Consider the following 17,251-nt stretch of genomic DNA (forward strand, 5'->3'; position numbering starts at 1 on the left):
TACTTTTTCTTCATTTAGACACAGAGTCTCTGGTTTAATTCCTAGGTCCTTGATCCATTTTGAGTTAAGTTTTGTGCATGGTGAGAGATAGGGGTTTAATTTCATTTTGTTGCATATTGATTTCCAATTTTCCCAGCACTATTTGTTGAAGATGCTATCTTTTCTCCAGTGCATGTTTTTGGCACCTTTGTCTTAAATAAGATAATTGTAATTTTGTGGGTTAGTCTCTGTGTCCTCTATTCTGTACCATTGGTCTACCAGTCTGTTTTGGTGCCAGTACCATGCTGTTTTTGTTACTATTGCTCTGTAGTATAGTTTAAGGTCTAGTATAGCAATGCCACCTGCTTTACTCTTCCTGCTATCATCTCACTCCAGTCAGAATGGCATCTGTTATGAATACAAATAACAATAAGTGTTGGCAAGAATTGGGAAACAAGGTACATTCATACATTGCTGGTGGGACTGAAAAGTGGTGCAGCCGACATGGAAAGCAGTATGGAGATTCCGTGGAAATCTGGAAGTAGAACCACCCTTTGACCCAGCTATTTCTCTCCTCAGACTATACCCAAAGGACTTAAAAGCAGCATACTACAGGGACACAGCCACATCAATGTTTATAGCAGCACGATTCACAATAGCTAAACTGTGGAGCCAAACTAGTTGCCCTTCAGTGGATGAATGGATTAAAAAAAGTGGCATATACACACAATGGAATTTTACTCAGCAATAAAAGAGAATAAAATCATGGCATTTGCAGGTAAATGGATGGCAATGGAGAAGCTAATGCTAATTGAAGTTAGCCAATCCCAAAATAACAAATGCTGAAAGTTTTCTCTGATATAAGGAGGCTGACTCATAGTGGAGTAGGGAGGGGGAGTATGGAAGGAATAGATGAATTCTAGATAGGGCAGAGGGGTTAGAGGGAAAGGGAGGGGCAGGGGATTAGCAAGGATGGTGGAATGTGATGGACATCATTATCCAAAGTATATGTATGAGGACATGAATTGGTATCAATATACTTTATATACAACCAGAGATATGAAAAATTGTGATATATGTGTTTAATAAGAATTGTAGTGCAAAAAAATAAAGTACATGTATAAAGACATGAATTGGCATGATCATACTTTGTATACAAAGATATGAAAAATTGTGCTCTATATGTGTAATAAAAATTGTAATGCATTCTGCTGTTGTGTATTTAAAAAAATAAAATCAATTAAAAAATAAAGGTATAAAATTTCCTTTTTTATTTTTTAATATATATTATTATTTTTAATTGTAGTTGAACACAATAGCTTTATTTTACTTGCTTATTTTTTTTATGTGGTGCTGAGGATCAAACCCAGGGCCTGCCTGAGTACTAGGTGAGAGTTCTACCACTTAGCCACAACCCCAGCCAGAAATTTCCTTTTAAATCATGATACTTAGAAGTTTACCAGCAGCACCTAAAATGAACAGAAAAGCAGGGAACAAATGCTTTTACTATATATTTTAGATTTCTTTGGTTAGAGTTCTCCCTATGTGGTGTTCATATTTCTTCTTTCAATTTGTATTACCAAAGGAGAGAAAGAGAGAGAGAGAGAGAGAGAGAGAGAGAGAGAGAGAGAGAGAGAGAGAGAGAGAGAGAGAACAGACAGACACAGGAAAAACATATATATAAACTTAGTGGTTGCTGAAACTGAGGAGGTTGCTCTCTAGTATTCTGTGAAGACGTTTCCAGAATTGCAGCTTGCTGGAAATGCTGAGAAAATATTCTGACATTTTCATTTTGCAATTGTTTCTTGAACAATTACAGTATATATTCTGATGTCCAAATCTTGATTACTCTTTTATTGCTTAGATATTTCTTTGGTGTTGGTAAAGTTGTGGGTGTGCCTTTTGTTTTACTTTTGAATGGTCATTAATTCTTTAGGTCACCCTGCTGGTATTAAAGGTGCCTGGGGAGCCGGATGTCAGTCAACGCTACTCTGCTCAGTGGCCAGAACAAGGCTCTCATTTGGTGTCTCACTTGCCTTGGTCTCTTTCCCATCCTGTGAAGGAGCATTTGGAGGGCAATGCCTATAGTTATAGGGACACAGGTATCCACAGGGAGCAGGTAGTTGGTTTGGAGCATTGGATGCTTGTTGGTTTTCATCTTCGCCCTCTCCAACAGCTGCCACAAGTGGTGGGAAAGAAGGTCCCCTAAGGTACCTTGGGCGAAAACTTGGATTTCTATGAGCTGGTCCCTGAAGCTGTATTCCCTAGAGGACTCCATTCTTCATCCCTCCAATCTCACCAGTCTGCATTCTTTGGAGATGAGGAAAGATCCACGAGCGACAGTCAAAATTCTGTCCCATGTGGTAAGTCAGGAACCACCGGGATCTCCCATACTGATGGCAGTACTTGGGGCGCCACAGCTGACTCCTGGCTGCAGAGAACTGCACATCCTGGAAAGAAGGTCAAATCCTTCACTGCTGCCTCTTACTTCCTCTTCCTCATCCTCCCCAGCATAATTATGGGGAGGTCCAAGGCATTGGCCAGAGTAGCCTCATCTGTAAAGGTGCAGATAAGTAGCACAACAACTCCCTTCCATGGGCCAGTCACATGGATGCTTCGGAGCTCATTTCTCCTTCAACCACATCAAACTCTACAGTTTCTCCATATCCTACACTATGCAAGTATTTCGGTGGGTTATTCTTCTTGATTGCAGTCTGATGGACAAATACATCTTCTTTGGTGTCATTTCAATTTATAAATCCATATCCATTTGTGACATTGAACCATTTGACAGTACCAAGGACTTTTCAGGAAAGAATTTTTTTTTCAGCATCTACACGGCCAGTAGTGGCTGAAGACATGGTGGTGGAAGAGGTGGGGGCCGCAGTGCTGGTGACAGCAGGGACTGCGTCCTCATAGGGATTTCCTGCAAAGATGGCTGAAGGCCCGGGTGTCATGGCGTGAAGCACACTACTATCCACCAGGCTCTTTTTTTATTATTATTATTTTAGTTGTTGTTGGACATAATACATTTATTTATTTATTTTTTAAGTCCCTATTCTTATTTTTTATTTTTATTATTAGTTGTTCAAAACATTACATAGCTCTTGACATATCATATTTCATACATTTGATTTAAGTGGGTTATGAACTCCCATTTTTACCCCATATACACATTGCAGAATCACATCAGTTACACATCCATGTTTTTACATACTGCCATACTAGTGTCTGTTGTATTCTGCTGTATTTCCTATCCTCTACTATCCCCCCTCCCCTCCCCTTCCTTCCCCTCCCATCTTCTCTCTCTACCCCATCTACTGTAATTCATTTCTCTCCCTTATTTTTTTCCCTTTCCCCTCACTTCCTCTTATATGTAATTTTGTATAACAATGAGGGTCTCCTTCCATTTCCACGCAATTTCCCTTCTCTCTCCCTTTCCCTCCCACCTCTTGTCCCTGTTTAATGTTAATCTTCTTCTCATGCTCTTCCTCCCTGCTCTGTTCTTAGTTGCTTTCCTTATATCAAAGAAGACATTGGCATTTGTTTTTTAGAGATTGGCTAGCTTAGCATAATCTGCTCTAATGCCATCCATTTCCCTGCAAATTCCATGATTTTGTCATTTTTAGTGCTGAGTAATACTCCATTGTGTATAAATGCCACATTTTTTATCCATTCATCTATTGAAGGGCATCTAGGTTGGTTCCACAGTCTAGCTATTGTGAATTGTGCTGCTATGAACATCGATGTAGCAGTATCCCTATAGTATGCTCTTTTAAGGTCTTTAGGGAATAGTCCGAGAAGGGGAATAGCTGGGTCAAATGGTGGTCCATTCCCAGCTTTCCCAGGAATCTCCATACTGCTTTCCAAATTGCCACACCAATTTGCAGTCCCACCAGCAATGTACAAGTGTACCCTATTCCCTACATCCTCGCCAGCACTTGTTGTTTGACTTCATAATGGCTGCCAATCCTACTGGAGTGAGATGGTATCTTAGGGTGGTTTTGATTTGCATTTCTCTGACTGCTAGAGATGGTGAGAATTTATCATTTACTTCTTGATTGATTGTATGTCCTCCTCTGAGAAGTGTCTGTTCAGGTCCTTGGCCCATTTGTTGATTGGGTTATTTGTTTTCTTATTGTTTAATCTTTTGATTAGGAGGTATTGAAGCCAAGGGTATATAAGGACCTAGCTTACCTCCCAGGGCATGGAGCATAGAAAACTAATTAATGAAAACATGCATATCCCTTTTCTAGCTGCTTCTAGAACCAATTTTATTACTTTATGAAAACAACAGATGTTTATTGGTAAATGGGTCATATCTGTTCTTCAACAAATCCTGCTGTAGATTTATACAGTAAAATCATTCAAGAAGTTTGGAGGGAGCCTAATCTAGTTTTTACTGTGTTTTAATCTTAGAATACAATACTCTATGGTATTCTTAGCCAGATATATATTTGTCAACGGAACACATGAAACATAAAATTTTTCCTTTCTTTCATATAATTGGATTTTTCTCCCATCTCTTAATTTAGGAAGTTAAAACCTATGTTTTAGAACATTTTGTTTACCATGCTGTTCTTTAGAGGTTCACACTTGTTGAATATTATTTGGTTTGAGGCTATTACAAAGAGTAATTTTTCTAGAAGGGCTAACTTGTGTTTCATATTGCAGGAATCTTATGTGTCTATAATAATAAAAATAATAAATGACCCAAATGATTGAAAAGCTTATTAAAATTGGGTTCCATGCAACCAAAGTTTTATTATCCCTTTTTACTCCTTACTAATCTAAAGTGTCTTCAGGAAAGGGGATAATTTTGCCCAAATTTTAAGCTTTTCTAAATTTTCATTGATAATTATCTAGTTTTAAAGACTATTTTCAGTGGTACTTATGTTTTTCCTTTCATTTTTCACTTATACCATGTTGGCTTTAATTTAAGTTTGCCTCTTCAAATAAGAATTGGACAAAATCTCTTGGAGACCCATAACTTTAATGCCTCAGATCTCCAAAGAAAAGTCTCTATTTAATCCATGGTTTCTCATCTCAAATGAATTGGAGAATTCTGAAGGCCCAGAATCTGGTTCTGAATGGGAGGAAACTTTTAGTTAAACTATGCAAGCATGACTTGTAATTCAGAGCAGCTCTCACACCTTTTTCAGCTGTAATGGTGGTTGTATTTCATAATTTCTTATTCCAGCTCTGGGAAAGTTCATTGTTAAGTTATGAGTTGTTACATTTGAAGTATAGGCTTATGATTTAATGACATTTATCTTCAAGACAATCATAAGTGTGTTTTGCACTGAGATTTATAATGGAATCCAATGTCACTCCACCATTTTTAAATAACATTTTATTTTTTCTAAATTTGACTTTTAAAGTGGGTGCTTCAACTAAAGCTTCTTTGGGTACTGCAACCAAAACTTCTTTGAAATTATGAAAACTCAATATCAGTATCCTCCAAAATTTAACTTTTGTGAGAATATATCTGAAACAAAGTACCAAGCTCCCTTCATCCTAGAAGACATCATAAAATAAAGGAACACAAATATGAACCACTCCCTCTTCCTTCTTATTAGCCACTCTTTTAAAAAAAAGAATGGAAATAGAGTGACATGACTACAAAGAAGTTCCTAAAATTATCAGAGTATCTAATAATTGTTGGTTGGCCTTCCCTAGTCCCTCATTTATCTTTGATCATATGACCCACAGTTCAATAATGCCCTCTTCTATGGCTGAACTCTTGCTTAATATTGATGTGCACAAAGAAGGTGAGGTCTGCCCCTGCCCTGCCAAAGGTCATAAGTGGGTGGAGTAGCGGGAGGTGACCACACAATCAGCTAACTATAGCAATAAGTCAGCATTGCTTCCATATTAGTAATATAAACATGATATACAAGTAACACATTGTATGTTGCCTTCCACAAGGGCACATACATAATGTTATTGATTTGGTTTTCTAGCAAAGTAAAATTGACCGATTGCAGGTTTTCCTTGTCTTCATGTTGTAAGCAGGAGTTTGCAAGAGGATAGCCAACAATGGGTACAGTATTCAGATACTAAATGGAGTTCTCTCTGCTTGAAGCTTACTAAAATAGGCATAAGATCATAAGCTTTACCATTTTAATACCATTCCAACAGCAACAGAGAAAGGGGGAAGGGGGTCAAAACCAACTCACTAGGACCAGTAATAAATTCAGTTTACTTTAAGCTTTTTGTAAATAAAAGCCAAACAGCAAACACCCCTGATTATATATTGCTTGTGTCATAATCTGGCTTTACCACACCCTCATTGCTGGTGTTCTGAATAGAATGGGGTCTCCAGGAAAGAAAAATACACTGTGGACATGTTATTTAACATTGGGAAGGAGATGTTGCCCCATTTCCCCAGGACCTAGACATCACCTAGAATGCTTCCCCACCCCCGTAATATGTAAAAGCCCTTCTTTGGAAAATACAGGGAAAGCTTTGATGGAGCTGTGCCCCACTGACATTGGAACATAATATTCTTGGATAACAGAGATTTTATTTTACCTCACTTTTCTTTTCCAAACATGTTAAATATTGCCTCCCATGCTTAATAAATACCTACAGAAATGTTTGAAAGTTACTAGATTATGAATCTCACGGATGTCTTGGTGCCTTTCCTTGAACTACCTATTAAAGGAAAAAGAGGATTTGGGATAGTTTACTGCCAGATCATTTTGCACTAGTTTGCTAAAATGTATACAAATAGAATATTCTTTTATTTTTTCAATCCAAGTGCAGACCAATTATTCCATGATATTTTGTTAGGAAAAAAAATGAAAGCACATGTTCTATGTACACAAATCAGTGGAGAGTAAGCATACAGCTCCATATACTTCAAAGAACAGAAGACTTAACTTTTCAAAACATCTCTTCTAAATTCTCCAACACATATTTTTGATGAGAATAATGATTTCAAATATTTGTGGGGTTCTTTAAAATCTGTTTAAGGATTTTCAATTAAAATACTCCAGGAAGTTTTTCATCCGATCTCTGATAACTGGGACTGTGTAATGTGTCAAGGAAATGATGAAGAGAAAATAAATACAATTCAAAAGTAATTATTATAATAGGCCATTCTAAAAAATGCTTCTAAAATATATGTACTTGTAGGATTTCTATTAAAATTATGACAACTAGAAAAGTCATATCCATGAGAACTAGTTTTAAAATAGGTTTTGCTGCTTCTGTCATTGTTATTATTTTTCTCCCTCTTGTCATTTAAATGGAATACTTGAATATTTTATACTTTCTGTACATCTGAATCTGATAGGATCTGAAACTCATTATTCCACTAGCTAATACTGTAGGCACAATCTAAAGTTTATATATTGCATTCAGCAACTGAACTCATAGAGAGGAATGACTTATTTTCTCCCCTATGGGAAATCACGGCTTTGAAGGTGAATTGAGAATTGCATCTACAATAAACTATAATTAGTGCTATTAAATGTATTTGAAGGGTGTTGTGGGAGAACACCAGAGTGGCAGGTACTTCCTAGAGAATTGACACTGAATAAAGGGAGTCACAAAGTCACAGTTTGGTCATGAAAGGGTGCAGGGAGATTGCTGTGCATGAGTATAGCCCACATTCCTGAATATTTCCTACCTTACAAGAAAATAGGAAAGAATTGTCCACAAACAAGAGAGTAATATTCTCTCTCTCTCTCTCTCTCTCTCTCTCTCTCTCTCTCTCTCTCTCTCTCTCCTCATTAATTTTAACATCATATATTTGAACATGCTTTAGTTGTTTTTTTTTCTCTAGAGCATATTTTCAACCACATGTTGCTATTGATAGTCATTTTTATCAGTATAACATTGTACAGTTGTTAAAGACACCAGAAACAAAGAGAGTGTAACAAAATACAGCATACACTTTGATTATAATTTGGTGTAAAACTTTCAGAGAGCATCAAATTTTTTACTTTGTTTCCCATTGCCCAAAACATTATATCCTATAGACTGCTAAAAGATAACTTTTTTAAAAAGTAAAATTATAACACTCCGGTAAATATAAACTGAACGTATGAAAGGTTTTATTTAAATCACTAATTAATGAAAAAACAGTAAGATGTCATAGATGTTTCAAAGGATATTTCAAAGTACCAAAACTTACAACAGTTGATCAGAAATGCTAAAGTGAGTTTGCAAATAGATACAAATATGACTTTTCCTACCAGGGAAGTGTTGAAAATTCATCAGTTTTCTCTCTATCAGGTAGAATTTAATTTTACAGGCAAGAATTAGATATACTGGGCTGGGGATGTGGCTCAAGCAGTAGCGCGCTCGCCTGGCATGCGTGCCGCCCGGGTTCGATCCTCAGCACCATATACAAACAAAGATGTTGTGTCCACGGAAAAAACTAAAATATATATATTTTAAAAATTCTCTCTCTCTCTTAAAAAAATTAGATATACTACTATCAGTTATCTTCAGCTTATGAGTTGAAAACTAGTTCAAATGCTTGGGGTCTCCATAGAATTATATAACCCTAAACATATGCTATGCTACATGCTTGTTTTCCACTGACCACACCAAATAATCTTTTTGTACAAAAATTTTTCATAACTTGTCTCTGTCAACTATATTCAGGGTCATTCCACTGAAATGAAAGTCTCTATTATGTGTAATATAATACAGTAATACTGTAATTATAAGTAATAGGAGTTGGACTACCTTGTTTCCCCAAGGTTGCTAATTCTAATTTTTAAAAAGTCATGAATGTGTGTATATGTATAAAGAAATAATTTTATTATAAATATTATATATATAAATATATATATAATGTTTTCTGGATGACAATAATATTCTTTTTTGGAAATAATAATTTGACATTTCTTATCAATTACAAAATGAGAAAATGGAGAATGTACTAACATAAACTTACCTTGTAGGTGAAAATGACACCAATGAGACAGAGATTTGAAAAGGACCTAATATCGGTAGCTGATGGAACAGAGCACAAGTTCCCAAAATGGACCTGAAAGTCTTAATGGCCAAAGATTTTGTTCACACCAAAAGACAGAATTCCTTTGTTCCTTCTTGGAAATAAAGAGGCACTTGTATTTATTCAGAAGGCTATCTGCAGGTTTTGGTTGAGAGTATTCTGAATTATTGCAAGATTTCCCTAAAGTAAAACACATTGTACTAGTGTCATGGAAATGCTTTAGATAGCATATTTATGAGACATTTTTCTGCCTTATTTTATATTTTCATTACATTATGAAAACAGCATATAAAAATAATTTCTGGTGCCTATTTCATCTATTTATTTGTCTTCACCTGCATGGTAACACAATTAACTGAAATTCTTGTATCTCTGAACATATTCTGAATTTACCCTTTTAATTTGCATTATTTCCCATGCAAAGTGAGGGTTGCCTGTATTTATAATATTTGTAATAAAATGTCTTCTTTAAAGAGTGCATACTTCTTTTGTTAGCCTGTTAGACCAGCTCCAAGAGCCAATTATGACCTTCTGAAATACCTATTTGGCTAATAATAAGGACTGGCAAGTATGTAGAGGGAAAAGGTACATTGTTGGGGGACTGCAAATTACTGCAACCAATCTGGAAAGTAATATGGAGGTTTCTCAAAAAAAAAAAGTAGGAATGGACTGCCATATGACCCCACTATCCCACTCCTTGGTATATATCCAAAATATCTGAAATCATCATACTATAGGGATACAGCCACTTTAATGTTTATAACAGCACAATTCACAATAGCCAAGCTATGGAACCAACCAAGGTGTCCTTCAACAGATGAATGGATAAATAAAATGTGGTATATATACAACATGGAGTATCACTCAGCCATAAATAAGAATGAAATTATGTTATTTGCTAGTAGATTCAGAAAGCCAAATATCAAATGTTTTCTCTGATTGGCAGAAGCTAGTTCAAAATGGATGTCGGTTGGATAAAGAGAGAAAGGGAAAGGGGAAGACTCCATCAAGATAGATCAGTAGGTCCAGATAGATGAAGGGGAGTGGGGAGGAGGGAGAAGAGATGGGAGAAGGAAAGAACAGCAGAATCCATATGACTTAAATTTCCTGTGTACAAACATGAATATACCACAGTGAATCTCACCATCATGCATATCCATAAGACACTACTAAAAAGTAAAAGGAAATAACAGTAAGACCAGCAGAATAGAGGGAAGTGAACTGGGGGAGGGACTGTGTCTTCACCCCAGATGCCCTTTGGAGATTGCTTAAAGTTACACAAATTTTCCACTGGTATAATATGTTATAATTGAACCAAGGCCACATACAGTATATTCAGCCCACTAATTAAAATTAATTTTTATGGGGGATACCAAAGATGGTGATTGAGTAGTAGCCAATTTATATTTGCTGCTGCACATTTGAATTGGAGCAATAATTGAGCAGCAGAACATTGAGACAGAGCTACATTTCAACCCAGATAAACAATGTTCAGCAAAAGCACAGGAGTAATCATTTTTAGAATAATAAGAGACTTAGGGGGTAAAAAACAGAACAATAGTCTACAAAAGCTCTAGGCATGTGGCTTCTCAATGGAGAAGAGCAAACTACTATCTAGAGTTCTTTAAAAAATTGTATCATAAATATTTTCAAGAACTACACATTCACTTATGTTAAATTTTCAGTGAGGACTCTTTCAAGTAAAGAATCATTCAGAGGGCTTCTGTTTGCTAGTATTTACCAATGGGCAATGAAGAAATGCTTTAGGATTTTGTAACCAGTCCTAATGTATTTCCCAGCTGAGTTCTAACTTCTAGCTCTCATCTACCTCCATGGACTCCCTCACAGAAAATCATGAATGTAAGCACAAGTTTCTAGTAAGTCATGGTCAATTCAAGACCTGGGATTGCCCCCATCCATTTTTAATTGATTTTTTAGTAATTTTTTTGTTCTTTTTAGATATACTTGACAGTAGAATGTATTTTGACATATTATACATATATGGAGTATAATTTATTATAATTAGGATCCAATTTTGTGGTTGTACATAATGTGGAACCCATATTTCATACTCCCACATGCTCTTTATTTTGAGGGTTAGGGGTTTTGATTAGCATATTTTGATTTTTTTTATTGTATTCTTTACCATTACTCTATCACCCGGTCAGTTTTACATAGTATAATAATCACTTGATCGAATATCTGTTCTGGGTAGATTCTACTTTGATTCTGAGGTGATTTTGAGAACTGCTAATATCCTTGACTTCTTGAAAATCTATATGTCTAACTTGGGCTTATTACTAAATACCTGGGTTGTGAAAAGAACAAAGCCTCAGGTATTCTTGTTTTCTGTTTTCCAAACTTCTTTTTTGATTTAAGTCCCCACTTGGAGCGGGGGTAAAAAAAAAAAAGAAGGAAAAAAATGCTTCTGCCTGTGTGGTGAATTTCATTGGGAATCAGCATGTGTCTCCCTCTCCCTGTCTGACTCCTTAGAGGGCCATTTTTGCCCTGTAAATATGTCTAATTCTATGATTTTATGTACCAGTTTTAAAATAAATTTAAACTTCTTTTAAAAGATAAATATCTGGTTTAGATGACCTCACTGGTTGACAACACTTTGATGAATTTCATTTGTTGTAACACTAAGGAGTGTTTCAGAATTTGCTAACTCCATGAAAGACAGTTGAAATGGCATTGGGTCACTATCAGCCTTTTCAATTTTGATCATACCTAAAATATATGACAACCCTTCAGCCATCTTTAACAATATTTGTAAAGTCCTAAGGAGAGAACATTCATTGTCTTTGACCTGCTAACTAGAAAGAGGGTGAAAAGAAATTTTCTAGTGTTTTCATGGGATACTATCCATCTGATTTGTTTTCAATAAATTTGATTTTTGTCTCTCCAATGGTAGATCTGATTCTGTAGTTGAAAACACATAATCACCATCAACAACATTTCTAAGTGATGAGACTTTTTATACTTAATCTAGTTGATGACTAATGTCACATTCTATAATGCTGTTGCCTAGACCCATAACAAAAGTGTTTTTCATTCAAAATTTGCTTCACAATAGTAGAAATCTCTACATGCCTAAATTGCTGATATTCCTGAATACAGATCAACCTAGTTTCCTTGTTGGAATAAAAGAGCCTGATTACCCAGAGCTGGGGGAATATTTCTGTGTTATAATTGCAAAAAAGAAGAGAAATTGCAAAGTGTTCCTAAAAAGACTGCCAACTGGTGCAGCCAATCTGGAAAACAGTATGGAGATTCCTTGGAAAATTTGGAATGGAAACACCATGTGACAAAACTATTCTACTCCTCCTCAGTTTACACCCAAAGGACTTTAAAACAGCATGCAACAGAGACACAGCCATATCAATTTTTATAGCAGCACAATTCACAATAGCTAAATTGAGGAACCAACCCAGATGTCCTTCAGTAGATGAATGGATAGGGAAACTTTGGTATATATACACAATGGAACATTACTCAGCATTAAAAGAGAATAAAATCATGGCATTTGCAGGTAAATGGATGGAGTGGAGAATATAATGCTAAGTGAAGTAAGTAAATCCCCCCCCCAAAAAAAGGCTGAATGTTTTCTTTGATATGAGGATACTGACTCATAATGGTGATGGGAAGTGAACATGGGAAGAATGGAGGAATTTTAGATAGGGTAAAAGGGAGGGAGAGGAAGAGAGGAGACAAAGGGATAGGAATGATGGTGGAATGAGTTAGATATCATTACCCTTAGTACATGTATGAAGACATAAGTGGTGTGAAAATATTTTGTGTAATATGTGTAATATGAAATGAATTACATTCTACCATCCTGTATAACAAATTAAAATAAATAAATAATTTAATAAAAAACAGAAAGTGTGCATAAATGTCCTTTCAATAGTCCACAGGCCAGGGATGTTGGACACAACTTCTAGGTTAAACTGCTATCAAAGTTTTCTTTATAACATGCTTCACCTACAAACTGTTCTCTGTAACACCATTTGTTTTCAGGATGTGATGCAAGTAGAGTTAAAAAGATTTGGGAAAAAACTAAGTGGAAAATTCTAGCTGATCTTGAAAGGGAAAAAAACAACCCAGAAGCTTAAACATTATATGTAAATTTAACTAGCTACAACATACTTTTCATTATTGCCTTTAGTTATCTCATAGACATTAATATTTGTATTTAGAAAATACCTTGAACTGGGTCTGTAATTTAATAATTGGTCTTTTGTACATAGTAGAATCCATTGTGGATGACTTGCTTACCCACTTTGCAAAACTTTTGGTAACTTTTAACTTGTCCATATAAAGATGATGTCATATATGTATGCCAAGTGATGCTTCCAAACTGGAGGATTAGCTTTAACATCTGATATATGGTCTACAAGATTGCTATAATTTGATATATATTTTCATTGAAATTCTTTTTGTAAAAAAAATTACAATGTTATTTGAATTATTTTTGTAAATGCTGTGAATCAATATGTTTTTTATATCTTATATTAAAATTTGTTTGCAAAAAAAAAGAGAAAGAATTATAGGCTGCAAAATCAGACAAACACACAATTTGAGAAGAAAGGATATGAAAGCACAGTGCAATAAACCAGAGTGTCTCATGAGCATATCTGCACTTCTCATGAGCATATCAAACCTCCTGCTGGAAGTTTTGAGAGTTGGGACCAGGCTCCATGAAACACCATCATGCTCTTGCCTGCCCAAAGATTTCCACTCATTTTTTTGTTTTCCAACTTTATATCCTATTTTTTTGTTTTGTTTTGTTTTGCTTTAAATTTTTATTATTTGTTGTTCAAAACATTACATAGCTCTTGACATATCATATTTCATTATTTGATTCAAGTGGGTTATGAACTCCCATTTTTTCCCCGTATACAGATTGCAGAATCACATCAGTTACACATCCATGTTTTTACATACTGCCATACTAGTGTCTGTTGTATTCTGCTGCCTTTCCTATCCTCTACTATCGCCCCTCCCCTTCCTTCCCCTCCCATCCTCTCTCTCTAACCCATCAACTGTAATTCATTTCTCTCCCTTGTTTTTCCCCTTTCCCCTCACTTCCTCTTATGTAATTTTGTATAACGATGATGATCTCCTTCCATTTTCATGCAATTTCCCTTCTCTCTCTTTCCCTCCCACCTCTCATTCCTGCTTAATGTTAATCTTCTTATCGTGCTCTTTCTTCCTGCTCTGTTCTTAGTTGCTCTCCTTATATCAAAGAAGACATTTGACATTTGTTTTTTAGGGATTGGCTAACTCACTTAGCATAATTTGCTCTACTGCCATCCATTTCCCTGCAAAGGCCATGATTTTGTCATTTTTTAGTGCTGAGTAATACTCCACTGTGTATAAATGCCACATTTTTTATCCATTCATCTATGGAGGGGCATCTAGGTTGGTTCCACAGTCTAACTATTGTGAATTGTGCTGCTATGAACATCGATGTAGCAGTATTCCTATAATACGCTCTTTTAAGGTCTTTAGGGAATAGTCCGAGAAGGGGAATAGCTGGGTCAAATGGTGGTTCCATTCCCAGCTTTCCCAGGAATCTCCATACTGCTTTCCAAATTGGCTGCACCAATTTGCAGTCCCACCAGCAATGTACAAGTGTACACTTTTCCCCACAACCTCGCCAGCACTTATTGTTGTTTGACTTAATAATGGCTGCCAATCTTACTGGAGTGAGATGGTATCTTAGGGTGGTTTTGATTTGCATTTCTCTGACTGCTAGAGATGGTGAGCATTTTTTCATGTACTTGTTGATTGTTTGTATGTCTTCCTCTGAGAGGGCTCTATCTGAAGTGTGAGGAGTAAAAATTTGTTCCCAGGATGTAGGCTCCCTATTTACCTCTCTTATTGTTTCTCTTGCTGAGAAAAAAACTTTTTAGTTTGTGTGAGTCCTATGTGTTGATTCTTGTTTTTAACTCTTGTGCTATGGGTGTCCTATTAAGGAATTTGGAGCCCGACCCCACAGTATGTAGATAGGAGCCAACTTTTTCTTCTATCAGATGCCGAGTCTCTGTTTTGATATCACCCTCCTTGACCATTCTGAGTTAACGTTTGTGCATGGCGAGAGAAAAGGATTCAGATTCATTTTGTTGCATATGGATTTCCAGTTTTCCCAGCACCATTTGTTGAAGATGCTATCCTTCCTCCATTGCATGCTTTTAGCCCCTTTGTCAAAAATAAGATAGTTGTAATTTTGTGGATTGGACTCTGTGTCCTCTATTCTGTACCATTGATCCACCTGCCTGTTTTGGTACCAGTACCATGCTGTTTTTGTTACTATTGCTCTGTAGTATAGTTTGAAGTCTGGTATCGCTATACCGCCTGATTCACTCTAACTTCTTAGAATTGCTTTTGCTATTCTGGGGTCTTTTATTTTTCCATATGAATTCCATGATTGCTTTATCTATTTCTACAAGAAATGCCATTGGGATTTTGATTGGCATTGCATTAAACCTATAGAGAACTTTTGGTAAAATCACCATTTTGATTATGTTAGTTCTGCCTATCCATGAACAGGGTATATTTTTTCATCTTCTAAGATCTTCTTCTATTTCTCTCTTTAGGGTTTTGTAGTTTTCATTGTACAAATCTTTCACCTCTTTTGTTAGGTTGATTCTCAAGTATTTTTTTTTTTTTGAGGATATTGTGAATGGAGTGGTTGTCCTCCTTTCCATTTCAGAGGATTTGTCGCTTATATACAGGAATGCCTTTGATTTATGTATGTTGATTTTATAACCTGCCACTTTGCTGAATTCATTTATTAGCTCTAGTAGTTTCTTTGTAGACCCTTTTGAGTCTGCTAGGTATAGAATAATGTCATCCACAAATAGTGATAATTTAAGTTCTTCTTTTCCTATTTTTATGCCTTTAATTTCTTTTGTCTGTCTAATTGCTCTGGCCAGTATTTCAAGAACTATATTGAATAGAAGTGCTGATAGAGGGCATCCCTGTCTTGTTCCAGATTTTAGAGGGAATGCCTTCAGTTTTTCTCCATTTAGAATGATGCTAGCCTGAGGCTTAGCATAGATAGCTTTTACAATGTTTAGGTAAGTTCCTGTTATCCCTAGTTTTTCTAGTGTTTTGAACATAAAGGGATGCTGTACTTTGTTGAATGCTTTTTCTGCATCTATTGAGATGATCATGTGGCTCTTATCTTAAGTCTATTGATGTGGTTAATAACATTTATTGATTTCTTTATATTGAGCCAGCCTTGCATCCCAGGGATGAATCCTACTTTATCATGATTCACAATTTTTTATATGTTTTTTTATCTGATTCACCAGAATTTTATTGAGGATTTTTGCATCTAGGTTCATTAGAGATATTGGTCTCTAGTTTTCTTTCTTTGAAGTGTCTTTGTCTGGTTTCAGGATCAGGGTGATGTTGGCCTCATAGAATGAATTTGGAAAAGCTCCTTCTTTTTCTATTTCCTGAAATAACTTGAAAAGTATTGGTATTAATTCTTCTTTAAAGGTTTTGTAAAACTCCACTGTATACCCATAAGGTCCAGGGCTTTTTTTGGTTGGTAGTATTTTGATGGCTTTTTATATTTCCTCCTTTGTTATTGGTATGTTTAAATTGTGTGTATCTTCCTGCCTCAATAAGGGTAAATCATATGACTTAAGAACTTTATCGATATCTTCACTATCTTCTATTTTATTGGAATATAGGGTTTCAAAATAATTTCTAATTTTCTTCTGTATTTCTGTAGTGTCTGTTGTGATATTGCCTTTTTCATCCCGTATGTTAGTAATTTGAGTTCTCTCTCTTCTTCTCTTTGTTAGCGTGGCTAAGGGTCTGTCAATCTTATTTATTTTTTCGAAGAACCAACTTTTAGTTTTGTCAATTTTTTCAATGGTTTCTTTTGTTTCAGTTTCATTGATTTACACTCTGTTTTAATTATTTCTTGCCTTCTGCTACATTTGCTGTTGTTTTGCTCTTCCTTTTCTAGGGTTTTGAGATGAAGTGTGAGCTCATTTATTTGTTGGTTTTTTCTTTTTTTGAGGAATGAACTCCAGGCAATGAATTTCCCTCTTAAAACTGCTTTCATTGTGTCCCATAGATTCTGATATGTTGTGTCTGTATTTTCATTTATCTCTAAGAATATTTTGATTTCCTCTTTTATGTCTTCTGTAACCCTTTGATCATTCAGTAACATATTGTTCATTTTCCAGGTGATGCAGGATTTTTCCTTCCTTCTTTTATTATTGATTTCCAGTTTCATTCCATTATGATCAGATAAGATGCATGGTAATATCC

General features: G+C 35.7%; 1 long non-coding RNA gene and 1 pseudogene across 1 annotated transcript in view; both read right to left on the minus strand.

Annotated features, from left to right (window-relative positions):
• Nucleotides 1-17,251, minus strand: part of LOC144367051 (uncharacterized) — a 73,090-nt gene that overhangs the window by 8,422 nt on the left and 47,417 nt on the right. The window lies entirely within an intron of this gene.
• On the minus strand, nucleotides 1,956-2,936 carry LOC101969074 (Y-box-binding protein 3 pseudogene; annotated as a pseudogene).

This window comes from Ictidomys tridecemlineatus, chromosome 10, assembly GCF_052094955.1.
Source record: "Ictidomys tridecemlineatus isolate mIctTri1 chromosome 10, mIctTri1.hap1, whole genome shotgun sequence".
In the NCBI taxonomy this organism is placed as follows: domain Eukaryota; kingdom Metazoa; phylum Chordata; class Mammalia; order Rodentia; family Sciuridae; genus Ictidomys; species Ictidomys tridecemlineatus.